The following is a 20571-nucleotide window of genomic DNA, read 5'->3' on the forward strand; positions in this document are numbered from 1 at the left end:
ATGCTATAATCTCTGAGGAAAGCAGAAACAGATTTATTAACATGTCTCCTTGCTTTCTCAATTTGTGCACAATGTTGATTGGACTAATTCCATTTCTGTCTTTGGCATATATTGGAATATACCAAGGCAGTTCTGGCTTCGTTATTACGAGCACTAGAAAACAAGACATTCTGGGCAATACCATCCTTGACGCAGCCTTTTATTCTACAAGATGGTGTCTTTCAAAAGCCAGGGGTATAGGAGTATGTAACAAGCGAGCCATTTAATTGAAAAAACTAAACGTGACAAACGGTTGCAGGATCAGTGAAGGTTGATTTTTTAATTGAAAGTATAACAGGATCAGTTACAATAAAATCGTCAATACGCATACCATGGGCGAGTATCATGGGTAACATTATTTCGAAGCTTTATTAATACAATAATCAATAATGAAAAATCGACATCAATAGGGTTGTCCGTATTCCTAGTCAGTACCCTTCCCCGCCCGCAATGTGCATAAAGACCGCATACATCCCCCATAACATCAAGGCTAAGTAACTAGAACGTCATAAGGAGTTGCAATTCGCTCCCATACTGGCGCCATTTTGGTCGAGGTCAGGCAGGACCAGAGTATAGTTCAATGTGTCCAATAAGTAGCGGCAGGACCAGAATCCCTTTCGGCAGTTCTGGCTTCGTCATTACGAGCACTAGAAAACAAGACATTCTGGGCAATACCACCCTTGACGCGGCCCTTTATGCTACAAGATGGTGTCTTCCATTCAGAAAATATTGTTGGCAGCATTTTGAAAGGAAAGATAAACGGCCGTTCTCCTAGTGAGTCTCACATTGTTACATTTATGAAGAAAAAGCCTGAAGAATGTACAAACTGAAAACCAGTTTTTGTCTGCATAGCTTCAGCAGCAACACTTGAGTCAACTTTGTGCGAAGCCGCCATCTTGATGCAATCAATACCGTCCCCCTGCACACATTCAGGGACCAGGCCGCATTGCGAGGGCACCGCAGGACGTGTCTTCAGGTCAAACGGATTGTGGGACAAGGTCCAGAAGACAAGAGTCACCAAAAGGCTAAAAGTCCCGCCGGACCCCGGGAGCCGGCCGCCTATGTCGGGGGCGATCTCAGATGGTGTCTTCCATTCAGAAAATATTGTTGGCAGCATTTTGAAAGGAAAGATAAACGGCCGTTCTCCTAGTGAGTCTCACATTGTTAAATTTATGAAGAAAAAGCCTGAAGAATGTACAAACTGAAAACCAGTTTTTGTCTGCATAGCATCAGCAGCAACACTTGAGTCAGCTTTGTGTGAAGCCGCCATCTTGATCCAATCAATACCGTCCCCCTGCACACATTCAGGGAGCAGGCCGCATTGCGAGGGCACCGCAGGACGTGTCTTCAGGTCAAACGGATTGTGGGACAAGGTCCAGAAGACAAGAGTCACCAAAAGGCTAAAAGTCCCGCCGGACCCCGGGGGCCGGCCGCCTATGTCGGGGGCGATCTCAGATGGTGTCTTCCTTTCAGAAAATATTGTTGGCAGCATTTTGAAAGGAAAGATAAACGGCCGTTCTCCTAGTGAGTCTCACATTGTTACATTTATGAAGATATAGCCTGAAGAATGTACAAACTGAAAACCAGTTTTTGTCTGCATAGCATCAGCAGCAACACTTGAGTCAGCTTTGTGTGAAGCCGCCATCTTGATCCAATCAATACCGTCCCCCTGCACACATTCAGGGAGCAGGCCGCATTGCGAGGGCACCGCAGGACGTGTCTTCAGATCAAACGGATTGTGGGACAAGGTCCAGAAGACAAGAGTCACCAAAAGGCTAAAAGTCCCGCCGGACCCCGGGGGCCGGCCGCCTATGTCGGGGGCGATCTCAGATGGTGTCTTCCATTCAGAAAATATTGTTGGCAGCATTTTGAAAGGAAAGATAAACGGCCGTTCTCCTAGTGAGTCTCATATTGTTACATTTATGAAGAAAAAGCCTGAAGAATGTACAAACTGAAAACCAGTTTTTGTCTGCATAGCATCAGCAGCAACACTTGAGTCAGCTTTGTGTGAAGCCGCCATCTTGATCTAATCAATACCGTCCCCCTGCACACATTCAGGGAGCAGGACGCATTGCGAGGGCACCGCAGGACGTGTCTTCAGATCAAACGGATTGTGGGACAAGGTCCAGAAGACAAGAGTCACCAAAAGGCTAAAAGTCCCGCCGGACCCCGGGGGCCGGCCGCCTATGTCGGGGGCGATCTCAGATGGTGTCTTCCATTCAGAAAATATTGTTGGCAGCATTTTGAAAGGAAAGATAAACGGCCGTTCTCCTAGTGAGTCTCATATTGTTACATTTATGAAGAAAAAGCCTGAAGAATGTACAAACTGAAAACCAGTTTTTGTCTGCATAGCATCAGCAGCAACACTTGAGTCAGCTTTGTGTGAAGCCGCCATCTTGATCCAATCAATACCATCCCCCTGCACACATTCAGGGACCAGGCCGCATTGCGAGGGCACCGCAGGACGTGTCTTCAGGTCAAACGGATTGTGGGACAAGGTCCAGAAGACAAGAGTCACCAAAAGGCTAAAAGTTCCGCCGGACCCCGGGAGCCGGCCGCTTATGTTGGGGGCGATCTCAGGCCACACCAGGGCAACAAGACTGAGATCAATTTGCTCATACTGATCCATAACGCCCTGGCCTCTCCATGTCGTAGGCCGCAAGAGTGGGCGAAACTCAGCTGGCCGAGCGAGACTTGGGGAGGGCGCAGGAGCCAAGCGCCCCATCCCAGTCCGCGCTACCACACCGTCCCTCGGGGGCCTCCGTTAAGCTGTTCAGGGAGGCATCGCAGGCAGCGGTTCTTTAGATCAGTGGATCTCACCGGCAAGGCTCCCCTCCGTCAGCAGCGATCGTTGGCGCTGTGGTTGTGGCCGGAGGCTCCTTCTAGTCAACGCCCCGGCCTCTCCATGTCGTAGGTCGCAAGAGTGGGCGAAACTCAGCTGGCCGAGCGAGACTTGGGGAGGGCGCAGGAGCCAAGCAACCCTTGTCAGTCCGCGCCACCACACCACACCGCCCCTCGTGGGCCTCCGTCTAGCGGCTCATGGGGGCACCGCAGGCAGCGGTTCTTCAGATCAGTGGCTCTCACCGGCAAGGCTCCCCTCCGTCAGCAGCGATCGTTGGCGCTGTGGTTGCGGCCGGAGATCCCGCCTAGTCAACGCCTCGGCCTCTCCATGTCGTAGGCCGCAAGAGTGATCGGAACTCAGCTGGCCAAGCGAGACTTGGGGACGGGGTAGGAGATAAGCGCCCCCTCCCAGTTCGCGCCACCACACCGCCCCTCGGGGGCCTCCATTAAGCGGTTCTGTGAGGCACCGCAGGCAGCGGTTCTTCAGATCACAACAGAGTCTCATGCTCGATCGATTGAGCTGGCCGAATCAGGCAACATGAAGATGGGGAGGGGGGGCACCTCTTGCTCAACCACCACCTGAGGAGGTGTGGTTTAGTTCTAAACCAATGAAAAGTGTTACTTTTAGGTCACATGACCTAGCCTACATCATTAGGAAACCAAAAGTGAAATGAACCAATGAAAAGTTTTATTAACAAGTCACATGACCTGTTATGCTTACGTTACGCGCTTCGCGCCACGCCCCGGATCGCTTCCGGGAAGCTGCGCTACGCGCACCGGATGCGCTAACGCGGCGCGTCATATGACGCATTACGCGACAACGCGATACTACAGTGTTTCTGGATGTTTCAGACTGAAGCTGGCGTCAGCATGAGAGCACCCTGTGGCTACGTCGTGGCCATTCTGCGAGCAATCATGGCAGAAGCTCCCCACCGGAAGTCTGCGGGAGTCGGGGGCCCCGGTGACTCTTGTAGTATCTTCAAGGCTGAGGGGACGCTTTTGGGAATGGGGCCCATGCCGTAGCAGTCAAGCGTCCGAGTTCCAGGGTTGTCCAGAGCCATCCTTGCAGGCCAGGCCCAAGTCTGTGGAGCCAACCGCCATTTCCTGAGCTCCGTGGCAGCCGCCTGTCGCTGTACCGGAAGAGTGGGTGCAATTCAGCCGGATGGCGGGTGAGACGCTGTAATAGCAAGAGCAGGCGTAATTCAGCTGGCCGAGCGAGGCACTGTGCCGCAGGAGCGGGCGCAACTCATCTTGTCGAGTGAAGCGCTGGGGTGCAGCTGAGAAACCTCCACCTGGGGAGGTGGGGGAGGCTCGTTCGCGCCGCCTCTCCCTTCCAGTGCACCCCACGCCGTCTCCTGGCGCAGGTATATGTGATGGTTGGACCAGGGCACCGCAGGACGTGTCTTCAGGTCAAACGGATTGTGGGACAAGGTCCAGAATGGAAGAGTCACCAAAAGGCTAAAAGTTCCGCCGGACCCTGGGAGCCGGCCGCCTATGTCGAGTGAAGTGCTGGGGTGCAGCTGAGAAACCTCCACCTGGGGAGGTGGAGGGAGGCTCGTTCGCGCCGCCTCTCCCTTCCAGTGCACCCCACGCCGTCTCCTGGTGCAGGTATATGTGATGGTTGGACCAGGGCACCGCAGGACGTGTCTTTAGGGGTGTAGCTGAGAAACCTCCACCTGGGGAGGTGGGGGAGGCTCGTTCGCTCCGCCTCTCCCTTCCAGTGCACCCCACGCCGTCTCCTGGCGCAGGTATATGTGATGGTTGGACCAGGGCACTGCAGGACGTGTCTTTAGGTGAAACCCTCAACTATGGCACCCAACATCCAGGACTTATGACATTTATGGAAGGCAGTGACATCGAAGAATCTCAGGGACCAAGCATATCCAGAGTCCTCCCCGGGGTATTTGCACAACGGTCCTCCACCCCTAGGCCGCCAGCTATGCTACCTTGACAGGAACAGTGTCATGCATTTGGATCGATGTTGCAGCAGGCTGCCATGTAAATAGTTATTTAATTAAACGTTTTACCCTGTTACTTTGTTGGTGTGTTGTATATATTTATAATATTTGCATAGGGTTTCTCGTTATTTTGGGCGGGGTGGGCGGCGGAGGAATTTCACTGAAAAAACCATGCATTTGGATCGATGTTGCAGCAGGCTGCCATGTAAATAGTTATTTAAATAAACGTTTTACCCTGTTACTTTGTTGGTGTGTTGTATATTTTTATAATATTTGCATAGGGTTTCTTGTTATTTTGGGCGAGGGGGGCGGCGGAGCAAATTCACTGAAAAAACTATAGGTTATAGACCATATATAGTTAAATATCTCAAGTCCATCTCTGCACTCGATGGAGATACAGGTCGTCGATCAAAAAATGTGCTGGCCACCTCTAATGGTAATAGCGTGGCCAGGGCTTTTGTCAATCCCTCTGCAAATTGCACAGGGTGCTCTTGTTTGACATGCCGCACCATGGTATGTATGGAAAGGAATATTTTTTTGTTGGATTTCCTCTTGAGAGAAACGAGTCACATATCGTGCAGGTTACTTTTGGTGCATTTACTTTCTTTTGATCTTCAGGATAAGTGAAAAATTGCCAGATGAAAGATTCTTTTTTTCTTCTTAAAGGTAGTCGATCATTTTGTTCAGATTCGGAAGATGAATGAGATACGGTAGCCATTTCACCAAAGTCTTCCGAAAAATGTAGGACGTTGTTCTCTCTTGAGAGTAGAAAAGATAGTGAGAGAAGTGGGTGGAGTGCTGCGTGTAAATTCCAGAATAGAAACTAGTAAGAACCAATTGGAAGTGTTGTTTTCATGTTGCAGCAGGCTGCCATGTAAATAGTTATTTAATAAAACGTTTTACCCTGTTACTTTGCTGGTGTGTTGTATTTATTTATAATATTTGTATAGGGTTTGTCGTTATTTTGGGCGGGGTGGGCGGCGGAGCCGAGCTATCTTGCAGCCATCATGGCGTCGAGCTCGGTTTATCTCACTAGTTTCATATTTCTCATGAGGGGTTGTTCCTAATGTTTCTATTTTAGCGAGGTGAAAAAGAGATCCTATCAGTGGCCTACTGATTTTGCTCGATTCCTTTTGTTTTTTCTAACGATTTTTAAGTTAAAGTTTGCTAGCACGATACAGTGGCTAGTCCGCATTTTATATATGTCTTTTTTATTAGGGGTCTCCTCCGGTGGAGTCGGACGATCTACCTCTAATAACCGGTAAGTGTTCCTCTGAAGGAATGTGTCTTGAAAGTGGCTGACTGTAATGTATGATATTTCACTCAGTGACTTTCAGGCCCATGCTGTTTCAAAACTGTGCATGTGCTTGAAGCAGGCGTAGGTATTGATGTAGCATTGTGAATATAGTGCATTGGTGAGCCTTGCTGGAGCTGCATCACAGTTGTGATGCAACTCTAGCAATGTATTAGTTTTTGAGCACAGATGGGTTACGCATGTATGGTGTTTTTGTACCATGGTGCGCCACATTTCAAATGTGGCACACCATGGGTAATGCAGCATTACCATACTGTGGTGCACATTAACTGGTGCATATCTGGGTATGAAGTAGTTAACATGAATCTGCCCCATAGGTTACAAATCCGCGTTTAGTAGACTGTTTGGCCTTTGTAGTTTTCTGTTTTTTCTGTTATTCTATGTAGGTATGTAATATTGCAAGATTTTTGTCACGAAAAAGAAGCCATGAGTATTGGGTTTGTAAAAGATTGCAAGATTTTTAAAATTAAAAAGGAAAAATCATGGCATTGTTTAATATAGTTTTGTAAATACTTATCTTTACCAATGATGACAGAGTAAAAAAAGGTTAACCTGATGTTCGAAAGTTATTCACAGGCTTCTTTAGAGGAAGTATTCTATATGATTGTAGCTTGGGTGTTTCACTTTTTTATAGGTAATAGAATGCATTCTGCAAGCATGTAGTACTCCTCCTGCTACAGCATAAATATTCTTCAGTGCTTATTTTCATTTCGTAAGTGGTATTGAGACCGACACAGAACTTCAATGGATCGGAGGGGCTGTTCCTGTGCATCTGGAGGACTGCCAAGGCGTTGCAGCAGTGGGAGTGAGGCCTCTCACGACAGAGAACTTCAATGGATCGGAGGGGCTGTTCCTGTGCATCTGGAGGACTGCCAAGCCGTTGCAGCAGTGGGAGTGAGGCCTCTTACAGGGGCGTAGCGCAGCTCCTTTTGAAGTTCACAATTGCAGATAACAGGGTAGAGATGTGAGAGAAGTGGGTGGAGTGCTTCGTGTAAATTGCAGAATAGAAACTACTAAGAACCAATTGGAAGTGTTGTTGTGAAGTCACATGACTTCACATGCGCGTCTCAGGACGTGTACGCGGTGATAGTATCTGGTCACGTACGCCATTTGGAAGTAGCGGTCTAATTCAGCGAAGTTTCAAAACGTGAAAAGGAGTAAATCCAAATATATCCGGATTTAATATATGTTCTGAGCTGGAATCAAGCATACAATTGTTAAAGTATAAAACCTTTTATATTTTTTTTAAAAATACCAAGGTGTGTACATTCGGTCACACACGAAAGTTTAAAAAGACATTCGGCTCCATTTAATGAAAATTTTCATAATAATAAAAAAGAAGCCTAGGTTTACTGTCTTTGACGTAGTATAAGTTCTTTGATGGGTCTATGAAGAAATTTAATAAGTTGCAATCGCGAAGTTTTCCCGAAATATATAGGTGGGTGCGCGCACACGGTCGCGCACGAACGAATGCCAAAAAAGGGGAGATAAACCCCCTTTATAATATGCTCCTGGAGCTGTTTTTGGTACAATGAGTTAGTTCTGAAAATAACTTTTTTTTTTTTTAAAAACAAGTGTTATGTTGTTTGATTTTGGACCAGGGCACCGCAGGACGTGTCTTTAGGTCAAACCCTCAAGTATGGCACCGAACATCCAGGACTTATGCCATTTGTGGAAGGCAGTGACATCTAAGAATCTCAGGGACCAAGCATATCCAGAGTCCTCCCCGGGGTATTTGCACAACGGTCCTCCACCCCTAGGCCGCCAGCTATGCTACCTTGACAGGAACAGTGTCATGCAGTTTTAGATTTTTTTAACTTGCAACAACATTTTCATGTGTGACACAGGATCAAAATGAAATGAAGAAATGTATCTTTTCTCGGGGCATTTATGAGTCTCAATTTTTAGTTTAGTAAGAATGAGGCTCTGCTCTCCGTACAGAAGAATTTCTCCACACTCGTTGCATTTCATGTGCACCTTTGCAAGCTATGGTCTCAAGTCCATCACAGTACTCGATGGAGATACAGGTCGTCCGCCAGAAGATGTGCTGGCCACCTCTGATGGTAATAGGGTGGCCAGGGCTCTTGTCGATGCCTGTGCAAATTCCACAGGGTGCACTTGTTTGACATGCCGCACCATGGTATGTATGGAAAAGGAATATTTTTTTCTTGGATTTCCTCTTGAGAGAACCGAATTGCATATCGTGCAGGTAACTTTTGACGCATTCACTTTCTTTTGTTCTTCAGGATAAGTGAAAAATTGCCAAATAAAAGATTCCTATTTTCTTTTTAAAGGTAGTCGCTCATTTCCTTCAGATTCGGAAGATGAATGCGGGGCGGCAGCCATTTCAGCAAAGTCTTCCGAAGGGTGTTGAACGTTGTTCTCTTTTGAGAGTAGAAAAGATAGTGAGAGAAGTGGGTGGAGTGCTCCGTGTAAATTGCAGAATAGAAACTACTAAGAACCAATTGGAAGTGTTGTTTTCAAGTCACATGACTTCACATGCGCGTCTCAGGACGTGTACGCGGTGATAGTATCTGGTCACGTACGCCATTTGGAAGTAGCGGTCTAATTCAGCGAAGTTTCAAAACGTGAAAAGTAGTAAATCCAAACATATCCGGATTTAATATATCTTCTGAGCTCGATTCAAGCATACAATTGTTAAAGTATAATACCTTTTATATATTTTTTTTAAATACCAAGGTGTGTACATTCGGTCGCACACGAAAGTTTAAAAAGACATTCGGCTCCATTTAATGAAAATTTTCATAATATTAAAAAAGAAGCCTAGGTTTAGTCTCTTTGACGTATTATAGGTTCTTTGATGGGTCTATGAAGAAATTAAATAAGTTCAGATTGCAAAGTTTTCACGAAATATATAGGCGGGTGCGCGCAGTCGGTCGCGCACGAAAGCCTGGAAATGCGCTATCCATTTTATTGAGAACTGTTGCCGAGAGTGCGCACACCGGGTCGTGCACGAAAGTTTAGAAAGGCTATTTTTATTTACAGGCAAATTTTAATGCGTTGAAAAAAAGGCAAGGTACAGACTTTCTAATTCTGTATCGCTTTACAAGGAGTCTCTATGCAACTTGAACAGTGAAGAAAACGGCTTGTTTCTGAAAAAAATATTGCCAGAACTTTATTGACAAAAGTATAGGTTGTATACACAAGATATTTCTGAATTAGCATTTTAAAAACCTATGAAATTCACTGAAAAAACCATAGGTTTTACACACGTTATAGTTAGGAAGTAGCATTTACAAAACCTATGAAATTCACTGAAAAAACCATAGGTTTGACACCAGTTATAGTTAGCTGGAAATTTTACTGATATAAAACCAATGAAATTCCACGTTATAGTTAGTTGGACTCACTATAACTTGCGCGTGTAATGCACTGCTGATGACGTCACATATTACATCACTCATGACATCACTGATGACACCATCCAGTGAATGTGTGTCTTTCTGAAAAATAAATATGTGTTATATATGTATATATTATTGAATATCTTAGTGAATACATATATTACTGAGTAATGCTTAAATATTTAAATATATGTATTAGTGTTTCACTTTGTGTATAAGTGGCTGCATGGGTTGATGAGTAGCTACATGTGTATGTATATAGGTTATTAGATGTTTTTCTTAGTATCAGTATGAGTGTTTGCATAGTTTGGTGGGGGTATTACTTACTACATAGATTCAAGAATGACTGAGTCTCTGTTTGTATGTGTTTTGAAGACAGCATATGTGCACGACTGTATGGGTGGATTAGTGTGCATATGTCTATTGACATCTATACTGCTGCTTAGCGCTTCGCGCGCATGCTGCTAAATGCTATTTTAAAACGACCTTGTTTGTTTAGAATATTTGTTTCTTAGTCATTTGTATTGTTTTAAATCAGCCCTCTTACCTGCAGCCTAATTGTTATACCACCGCTATTAGAGCGGGTCCGGTTCTCGGGGTGGGCTCAAATCGCGGTAGACATCCTGGAGTGGGGTAGTTTGGTGTTGTTGCTGTTTGCTGGGCGCCATCTTTTAGGAAGCGCTTTAGGGCACTCTAGTGCGCAGAAGCACACGGGGGACGCCTATTTAAGGCGAGCTGCCCCAGGGTCAGTCCTACTGACATCTATACTGCTGCTTAGCGCTTCACGCGCACGCTGCTAAATGCTATTTTAAAACGACCTTGTTTGTTTAGAATATTTGTTTCTTAGTCATTTGTATTGTTTTAAATCAGCCCTCTTACCTGCAGCCTAATTGTTATACCACCGCTATTAGAGCGGGTCCGGTTCTCGGGGTGGGCTCAAATCGCGGCAGACATCTTGGAGTGGGGTAGTTTGGTGTTGTTGCTGTTTGCTGGGCGCCATCTTTTAGGAAGCGCTTTAGGGCGCTCTAGTGTGCAGAAGCACACGGGGACGCTTATTTAAGGCGAGCTGCCCCAGGGTCAGTCCTACTGACATCTATACTGCTGCTTAGCGCTTCGCGCGCACGCTGCTAAATGCTATTTTAAAATGACCTTGTTTGTTTAGAATATTTGTTTCTTAGTCATTTGTATTGTTTTAAATCAGCCCTCTTACCTGCAGCCTAATTGTTATACCACCGCTATTAGAGCGGGTCCGGTTCTCGGGGTGGGCTCAAATCGCGGCAGACATCTTGGAGTGGGGTAGTTTGGTGTTGTTGCTGTTTGCTGGGCGCCATCTTTTAGGAAGCGCTTTAGGGCGCTCTAGTGCGCAGAGGCACACGGGGGACGCCTATTTAAAGCTCCCTGCCTAGCGCAGCGGGAACGCCTCTCGCTTAGCCTGAGTCGTGCCAGAGTCCTGCCCGTCTGCGCCCGTCCGCGCCAGACCGGGCTTGACTGGGCATAGGGACTCGGTTTACAGTTATGTCTACTTCTGCACTTCAGGCTGCACCTATAAGATCTTATACAGGTGAGTTTCTGCGATCTCTACGTTCTCCCTCCTTTGACTCATGCTCATGTTGCGTCTTACCGATCCACAACTTCATCTGTGTAGGCTGTAAATTCCGTACAGGTAAAATGTCCACTTGCAGGGCCTTGAAACCGGTCCATTCGCGTGGTCGAAGAAGGACTAAGGTACCTCCTGTTAAACACTCTGATCTCCAGTTCTGGAATATTAATTGCCGGTCCCTACCCAAACATAAATCAAACATTTTTGATTTTTTGGTCACTGAGCAACCCGACGCCTTGTTCCTAACGGAAACTTGGCTACATGGTAGCTCTGGACCGGATATTGCGTGTGCTGTCCCGAATAGTTATGTCATCCTGAGACAGGACCGAAACTCTGGCAAAGGAGGGGGTATTGCAATAATTTTTAAGTCTTGCTACGTCTGCAAACTGGAAACTTTTCCTCTTCCTGGATGTGAGGCGGCGCTTTTTAAACTTGCTATTAACCCTCAACTTACTCTATCTGGCCTTTTAATATACCGCCCTCCCGGGAATGCTCAAACCTGGATATCTGCGCTCAGTGACTCCATAGCCCCTCTACTTCTCAAAGCTGCAAACTTCACCATTCTTGGTGATTTAAACTTACATCTCGATGATTCTTCTTGCGCCATTAGTAAGAGTTTCTTAAATGACCTCGAGGTGTTGAGTCTGACGCTGTGCAACTCGGGTCCCACTCACTCTGCGGGGCATCAATTGGATCCAATCCTTTCCAATCTTTCCTTTGATTGCTCACAGAGTGCTCGTCCTTTGGACTGGACTGATCATTATGCAGTCCACTTCGCCCTATCTGACATCAAATTGCCTATCTGGAATAGACAGGGTAAGGGCGAATTAGTCCACAGATGGGGTAAATTAGATATTTTAAAATTCAATCAGTATCTTTTTGATACTCGTCCTCTGAATGACGAAGCCCCTCTTAAAGATCTGAACTCGGCAGTTGCATCATGACTCACGAATGCTGTAAATATTGTGCTTCCCCCTACTCCGAGACTATCCAAACTTCATCGTTGTCCGGCCCCATGGTTCTCGCCCGATTTAAAGGTTCTGAGGACTCACTGCAAGGTCTTGGAAAGGAAATGGAGGCGCACCTATTCTGCTTCTCGGAAAACCGTCTACAAAGAAGCATTGAAAGGATACCACTCTAAGTGCAAAGAGGCAAGAGCTATTTACACGACAAACATAGTGTCGCAAGCTCAGAATTGCCCTCGCACTCTTTTTGCAGTGGTCAAAAAACTGACAGGTGCCGACACACTACCGACCCCCCCCAGTTTTGGAAGAAGCCCAATGTAATTCCATTGCGGAATTTTTTATAGCTAAGGTTGAGCGCATCAACAATTCCATGAGTGCCTCTAACACAGCAGTTCAGTCTCAACTGGGGTGTGTGACTACGACCACCCCTTCACCCGCGATGCCATTGATAACGAATTGGCTCTTGTTTGACGATGACTCGTTTTTTGCCTGCTTGAACAGTGTGAGATCTGGTTCACCACGCGATCCGGTGCCTGCTAAAATGTTAACGTTGCTCGATCTTGAGTGCCGGCGCCCTCTCATGAGACTCCTAAATACTTCTTTAAGTGAGTCCCGTGTGCCACAAGACTGGAAACATGCGATGGTGATCCCACTCCTGCAGAAGGCTGGTGCGGATACTTCTAACCTCTCCAATTTTAGACCTATTTCCCTATTGCCTATCTTCTCTAAGATACTGGAGAGACATGTCAACACGCAGCTTACTCTGTTTATTGAAAATCAGGGCTTTTTACATCCATCTCAGTCCGGTTTTCGGGCCCACTATTCAACTGAGACCGCATTATTAGGGGTGACGGAGAGACTTCGGCACGGCATCGATCGCGGTGAAACTTCTGCTCTCATCCTTTTGGATTTGAGCGCAACGTTCGATACCGTGTCCCACTCCATCTTACTAAATTCTCTCCGCTCCCTTGGAATAGCTGGCCCCGCACTTGCTTGGTTTGCCTCCTATTTAAGTGAGCGCACATTCCAAGTTTTTTCCCAGAAAGCTGCATCTACAATTTGCTCTTCGGCGTATGGTGTCCCTCAGGGGTCTATTCTCAGCCCGTTGCTTTTCAATATTTACATCAAACCTCTTGCTACCATCGCAGAGGAAGCCGGGCTGAGTATTTTTTCGTACGCCGATGACACGCAGATCGTCTTTTCCCTCTCCAGTGCCGAAGATGGCAACGTGTCTGGTCTAAAAATTGGTTTGTCACTTGTGGCTGAGTGGATGCAGACATGAGTCCCTTGCTCATTGCACCATCAGGATTCAAGAAAGCCGGGCCGAAGACGGCTGTAATGCCAGAAACCGGTTCCCGGAAGCTTGTTTCCTTTCCAGTGTAAGAATTGGCTTTTGTAGTCTGGTCTGCCCTGTTCCCATGATGCACTGGGCCAGGGACAGACTAATTTGCATACAGCCAGGTTCTGAAACTGGGATGGTGCAATGAGCTAAAAAACGGTGTTGGATCTAGCCCAGATCTCTTGACTGGGTGAGAGTATTCTGCTTAATTCAGAGACTCTGTCCCTCACCACCCCTTGTTGTAAATATTTTTGTCCACCCTAAGCGTGGAAGGGTATACTCAGACATGAGTCCCTTGCTCATTGCACCATCAGGATTCAAGAAAGCCGGGCCGAAGACGGCTGTAATGCCAGAAACCTGTCCCCGGAAGCTTGTTTCCTTTCCAGTGTAAGAATTGGCTTTTGTAGTCTGGTCTGCCCTGTTCCCATGATGCACTGGGCCAGGGACAGACTAATTTGCATACAGCCAGGTTCTGAAACTGGGATGGTGCAATGAGCTAAAAAACGGTGTTGGATCTAGCCCAGATCTCTTGACTGGGTGAGAGTATTCTGCTTAATTCAGAGACTCTGTCCCTCACCACCCCTTGTTGTAAATATGAGTGGATGCAGAGGCATCTCCTCAAGCTTAACGGTGACAAAACCGAGATCATCATCTTGGGGAAGCAGAAGGATCTTTGGGGCCCTCAACATTGGCCCAGCACCATGGGTCCTACTTCTCTTCCAGTCCAGGTGGTACGTAACCTGGGTTTCCTTATTGATGACAAACTGTCCATGAGGCAACAAGCCACCAAGGTGGCGGCCATCTGTTTTACCACCTTAAGATGGCTCCAAAAAATTCTCTGGATGTTGCCCCTTGCCACGAGAAGAACAGTAGTCCAGGCTTTAGTAACATCTCGCCTGGACTACAGAAATGTTCTTTATCTTGGTGCAGATGCTGCGACTGTAAGGAAACTACAGGTCATACAAAATTCATCAGCCCGTCTCCTCTGCAATATCCCGAGGAGGTCTTCGGCTGCGCAGGCTCTTCGAGATCTCCACTGGCTCAAGATCTCGAGTCGAATTAAATTTAAAGCTTTATGCTACATTTTCAAAATCAAGCAGGGCTCTGCCCCATTATATCTTCAAAGCTTGGTTCAACCCTACAGGCCCTGTCGTACCGTGAGATCTTCGGCTAACTGCGACTATGTCATCCCCAGATTTAAGCTAGTGAAGATGGGTGGAAGATCTTTCTCCCATCTTGGCCCCAAACTCTGGAATGCCCTGCCCATTGCCATGAAGACTGAGAACAACATGCTCAGTTTTCGAAAAAAACTGAAAACCTTACTTTTTTTTAAAATTACTTTTTTAGCTGTGATTGATGTCAGTTTTTCTTCTTCAGTCTATCCCTTGCGCCGGGAAACCCACTGCGGGTAGCTGTTGCGCACTATAAATTTTAAATACATTTTTAAATAAATAAATAAATGTCTGAGTTAGTGAGTGAATGACTGTCTTATTAGTGTCTTTATCAGTAACTACATATGTTTTAATGTAGTATATGTGAATATTGATGTATATAAGTGACTATATGTGAGAGTGAGGGATTGTAAGAGTTCCTGTTTAAATTAGTATGTGTTTCTATAAGTGATTTTTTAAGAGAGTAAGTATGTGTAGTTTCCTTAGAAGTAAAGTGGTAGTGTGTGTATAGCTGTTTATGCAAATAAATGGATGTTCAATAGTTTATTTGCATGTGTGAGTATGTGTGTGAATAACTTTTGGATGACTGTCGGTGTGTAACAGGATGTGTACGTGTATCACTACATATGATTAGTGAATATATGTATGACTGACTATATAGAACTGTTGGTGAATTAGTGCATGTATATATAGATGGTGGAATTATTGAATTGGTTGTTGTAACTGGTATGGGTATCTCCATTTTTTTTAACATTTTAGTTTCTATTTTTGAATATGCGTTTCAAGGGTTAGATTACAGTGAAAGGAGGTCTGTCACTGTGTCACAAGGATGGTGTCATCAGTGATGTCATGAGTGATGTAATATGTGACGTCATCAGCAGTGCATTACACGCGCAAGTTATAGTGAGTCCAACTAACTATAACGTGGAATTTCATTGGTTTTATATCAGTAAAATTTCCAGCTAACTATAACTGGTGTCAAACCTATGGTTTTTTCAGTGAATTTCATAGGTTTTGTAAATGCTACTTCCTAACTATAACGTGTGTAAAACCTATGTTTTTTCAGTGAATATATATATATATATATATATATATATATATATATTCACTGAAAAAACCATAGGTTATAGACCATATATAGTTAGGAATTAGCATTTACAAAACCTTGAAAATTCACTGAAAAAACCATAGGTTATAGACCATATATAGTTAGGAATTAGCATTTACAAAACCTTGAAAATTCACTGAAAAAACCATAGGTTAGAGACCATATATAGTTAGCTGGACATTTTATTGACATAAAACCAATGAAATTCCATATATAGTTAGTTGCACTAACTATATATCGCGCACCCGCAATCCACTGCTGATGATGTCACATATTACATCATTCATGACATGGTCAGTGACATCGCTGATGACATCTCTGATGACATCTCAAATGACATCACTGATGACATCACTGATGACATCATCCAGTGACTGTGTGTTTCTGTAAAGTTTAAATATGTTTGATATATTGAAGAATGAGTGGATGTATAAGTGTCTGGATGAAGGATTTAGTAGGTGCGTGACTGACTGTATGAGTGAGTGAATAAATGTGTCGTACTAAATGCATGGGTTAGTGACTAAACTGTCTGAATGTGTGCATCAGTATGTCTGTTGTGATGTAAACTGCTGCATGTGTTGTTCATTAGCTATACGAGAGGCTATATGTGTTATTGATTGGTTGCCCAAGTATTTGTATGGGAGATTGAGTTTGTGTGGGGGTGGCTGGGAGGTGTGTGACTCTGTGCATAGATGTGTGAGCAGTTGATTCACTAGGTGTATGAGTTCAAGAGTGCATGTGGAAACAGCTACATGGGCAGTTGACTGTGTGCATGAGTGTATTGATGAGTGAATGGATATCTCAATGCTACATGTCATAGTAAGTACATATGTAAAACACAATACATGTGAGAGTTGGCATATATAAATAACTGTGCATGAGAGCCACTGAATGTGTGAGTGGCTGTATGGATCATTGTGAACTTGTATCAGGGATTGTATAAGAGAGTAAATATGTGTTAGTATATGTTTGAATAAGTAAGGTGTGTATAACTGTATAGTTGAGGAAATGGAGGTGAGATTGTTTCTTTGCATGACTGACTAGGTGTGTGAGTAACTCCATGGATGAGTGACAGTGTGTGAGTGTCTGTATACACTGAGTGTATCTAAGGTTATATTAGAGTCTGAAGAGGTTTATCGTATTAGCACAAGAATGATGTCAAATGAGATGTCATCAGTGATGTCATCAGTGATGTCATTTGAGATGTCATCAGTGATGTCATCAGTGATGTCACTGACCATGTCATGAATGATGTAATATGTGACATCATCAGCAGTGGATTGCGGGTGCGCGATATATAGTTAGTGCAACTAACTATATATGGAATTTCATTGGTTTTATGTCAATAAAATGTCCAGCTAACTATATATGGTCTCTAACCTATGGTTTTTTCAGTGAATTTTCAAGGTTTTGTAAATGCTAATTCCTAACTATATATGGTCTATAACCTATGGTTTTTTCAGTGAATTTTCAAGGTTTTGTAAATGCTAATTCCTAACTATATATGGTCTATAACCTATGGTTTTTTCAGTGAATTTCAATGGTTTTTTAATAGCAAATATCATAAGCTGTCGAATGTCAAGTACGTGGTAAGTAAAAACATTTTCGTGTTTATGCACACTGATCTGCTTTGAATGCTGCCCCCCACCCCTCATTTCTATTAGGAGTACTCTCTCTTTGCAGATAGTGAAGGGTAGTTAACGCAGGCCTTTGCCCCCGTTGTAATCCGTCGTGCCTGCTTCTCTCTCCATTTGATTGATTGTTCTCTTTGGTTCATTCTCTATTTACAAACAAGCACAGAGTTGCAATACTCTGTTTAGTCTTTGCAGATAGCGAAAAATCGTGTAAAAAAACAAAAGGAATCGAGCAAAATCAGTAGGCCACTAATGGGATCTCTTTTTGACCTCGCTAAAATAGAAACATTAGGAACAACCTGTTGAAAATAGCAATGTGTATGTACATAAGCGGCGTTCATTTGTGTTCACAGTACCCCTTGTTGATTGTTTGAATCGAGCATTGAATTGTTCGAAGTTGGTTCTCTTAAGGATCTTCTCTGCCTGCAAACGAGGAAGAATAGGAATATTCTCTCTCCCTTTGCAGATAGTGAAGGGTAGGTAACGCAAGCCTTTAACACGTCGTACCTATTTCATTCCTCATTGATTGATTGATTGTCCGAACATTGACTGTTTGGGAATTAGTTCTTTTTGGAGGTATTCCCTGTTTGCAAATAAACGTAGGAAAATCTTTGCAAGTAGTGAAAGGGTAGGTAATGCGGACCTTTCTCCCCCGTTGTAATCTGTCATGCCTATCTACTCCCCACTGATTGATGCACCTGTTTCACCCGGACCATTTACTAGAGATAGGTCATCTGGCCCAACAAGAGAGCACCCCTAGTGAAAAGGACATATGCAATAATAACGAAGTGATCACTGTATCCTGTTAACAGAAACTTTAGCATGAAACAACCTGGAAAGAAAAGAATAGGAAAACGAAAATCAGTAGGCCACTGATGAACTTTTTATTAAATAACAAACAAAGAAACGATAACAATACGTAATGATAAAACCTATTATTGTCCTAGAAACAAGAAACGTTAGAAGTAAGCCCGTAATAAGAAACCTGAAAACATCGTCCCTCACTGCCCCAAAACGTGTCTGTCCCACCGCCTGCCACGGCCAAATAACGGCAAACTGGGAAAGATAGAAGTCAGCAGACATCCGCCCCATTCTAGAAACTTCCAAAGGGCAACAGGTTTTCGGCTACGCCCAGCCGGAAGCAACACATATAAGGCGGGTCCTGCTGCCACGCCTCGGAGATCATCACGTAGGGTGTAGCCGGAGGAGAGGCCGAGGCCAGCGGGACCCGGCCAGGGGGATTGACAACGCTGGAGAGTTGCAGGGGGGGAATGTCCGTGTCCTCGACCCTCCCCTCTCTCTCCCAGTCCGGCCGCGGTGGCCCTTGACAGTTTCAGGTAGTCCCGCCACATTCTCTACCGGTCCGGCCACCAACGGCCGGGGCCGATGGGATCCGGCTGCAGCCGATAAACCAAGGAACCCGTTCATGGGGCCAGAGCAAGGGGCGTCCGGCCGACATCCACCGGAAGCCCGGCCCGAAGACGGACGGGACACTTCTTCTTTCTTGAATAATGGCTTTGACAACACTGGGGGGGGATGTCTTGCACATGCCTCCGACCCCCCCCCCCTCGTCCTCATCGCCTGGTCCGGCCATAACAAATCTCAAGCGAGACGCCGTGGGGTGCACTGGGAGGGAGAGACGATGCGAACAGGCCTCTCCCGCCTCCCCAGTGGAGGCTTCCCACCTGCACCCTCAGCGCTCCAGGCGCCCGGAAAAGGGTTCTTCCACTGTGGCGATGCTGCAACGTCTCGCCCGGCAGGGTGGAGCCCGTCCGCTCATTTGACCCCGCGATCGCCAGTAGCTACCGAACTCTCAAAATGGCGATCGACCTGGCAAGAGCGGGCCCAGCATAAAGAAATGGCCCGGTCACTGGTTGACTCCACCACCGTAGTCCTCCACGACCTTGAAGATTCTACAGGAGCCGCGGGAGTCTCCGACCCCCGCAGACACCCCCGATGGGGAATGACTGCCATGATCGCCCGTGGAGTGACGAAACTGTATCCGTGGGACGTCGGCGCTCCCATGCTGGCGCCAGCCTCACTTTGAATTACTAGAATCCTGCAAACCTCAGTTCCGGTGAAAGCACACTGTGACCCGGTAGGAAAAATTGTTGCACCCCCTCCCCTTTTTGACTGATAGTTCAAACCACCGATCCTTTCCTTTGCCCTTTTACCAGAACTTTGGACTGCCTCCCCCTCTTTTACATTTTCTAGAGAAAACAAAACATTAACCACTACATTAGCATAGCAGTTGACACCAGAACTGTTTTCAAATTGAAAACCAACAACATCTTCAACAGAATCCTTTTTGTTTCTGCTGTGACCCTGCTACAGCACAGGCATTGTCCCCAGCAGTAATTCTGCAATGCCGGTAAGAATAGCTGTGGTGCCTACTGGACTCACTCACCCCCGCGGCGCCCCACGCCGTTATTTGCTGGGCGGCAACTTACTAGACATCACCTTCGTGCCATCTAGATTTCAGCGCGTTCTGCTGCCTTGGAACTATTCGCACAACAGACTGCTACTGACGACCCACCCCCAGGCAACATCTTCTGAATTTTCATAATTTGAAAGAACTAGTAACATGTCCTCATCAGGAATTTCCTCATGAAAAGTCTGCAATGATGATTCTTGTAACTCTATGGTCTCCAAACATTCGATAAATTCGCCATCAAGAGATTGATCAAAAAAATCATTCAAGTCATCTCCTCCTTGTGAGAATATTTCATTATTGGTGCTGTCAATTTCAATAAATGTATTGGATAATTCAAAACAAATTGCCACGGTCTCTTCGTTGTTTAAATGTTTTTACTGTTTTTGTTTTGTTGTATATATTTATAAGTTATTAAAGTTTTATAATCCTACTACTTTGTTGGAGTGCTATATATTTTTAATGTGACACATAATTGTAAAAACTTTGATGTACAAAGAGTCATCCCTGGAATCTTCCGCTTCAGGCTCGGTCCCCTCCCCAATCACAATACAGGATGGTTTTCAGATAGTAGGAACGCGTGTGGTTTGACGGATCTCATCGGGTGGGGGCCTTGATCTACTATAACTCCTTTGAAGAGGGGTGATTCTTTACAGCTGGGGCCATAAACTACATCTGCAGGGCTAGCTGATAGCCTGGACAATCGGACACAGAGGAAGAGGAGTGTCAGAGGGTGCGGTAGTGAATAGGGCGAAAGGGAGGTGTCGGGCGGGCACAGAGTGTGATTCTCAGGGAAGAGCAGCG

This window comes from Lissotriton helveticus, chromosome 10 (assembly GCF_964261635.1).
Source record: "Lissotriton helveticus chromosome 10, aLisHel1.1, whole genome shotgun sequence".
In the NCBI taxonomy this organism is placed as follows: Eukaryota; Metazoa; Chordata; class Amphibia; order Caudata; family Salamandridae; genus Lissotriton; species Lissotriton helveticus.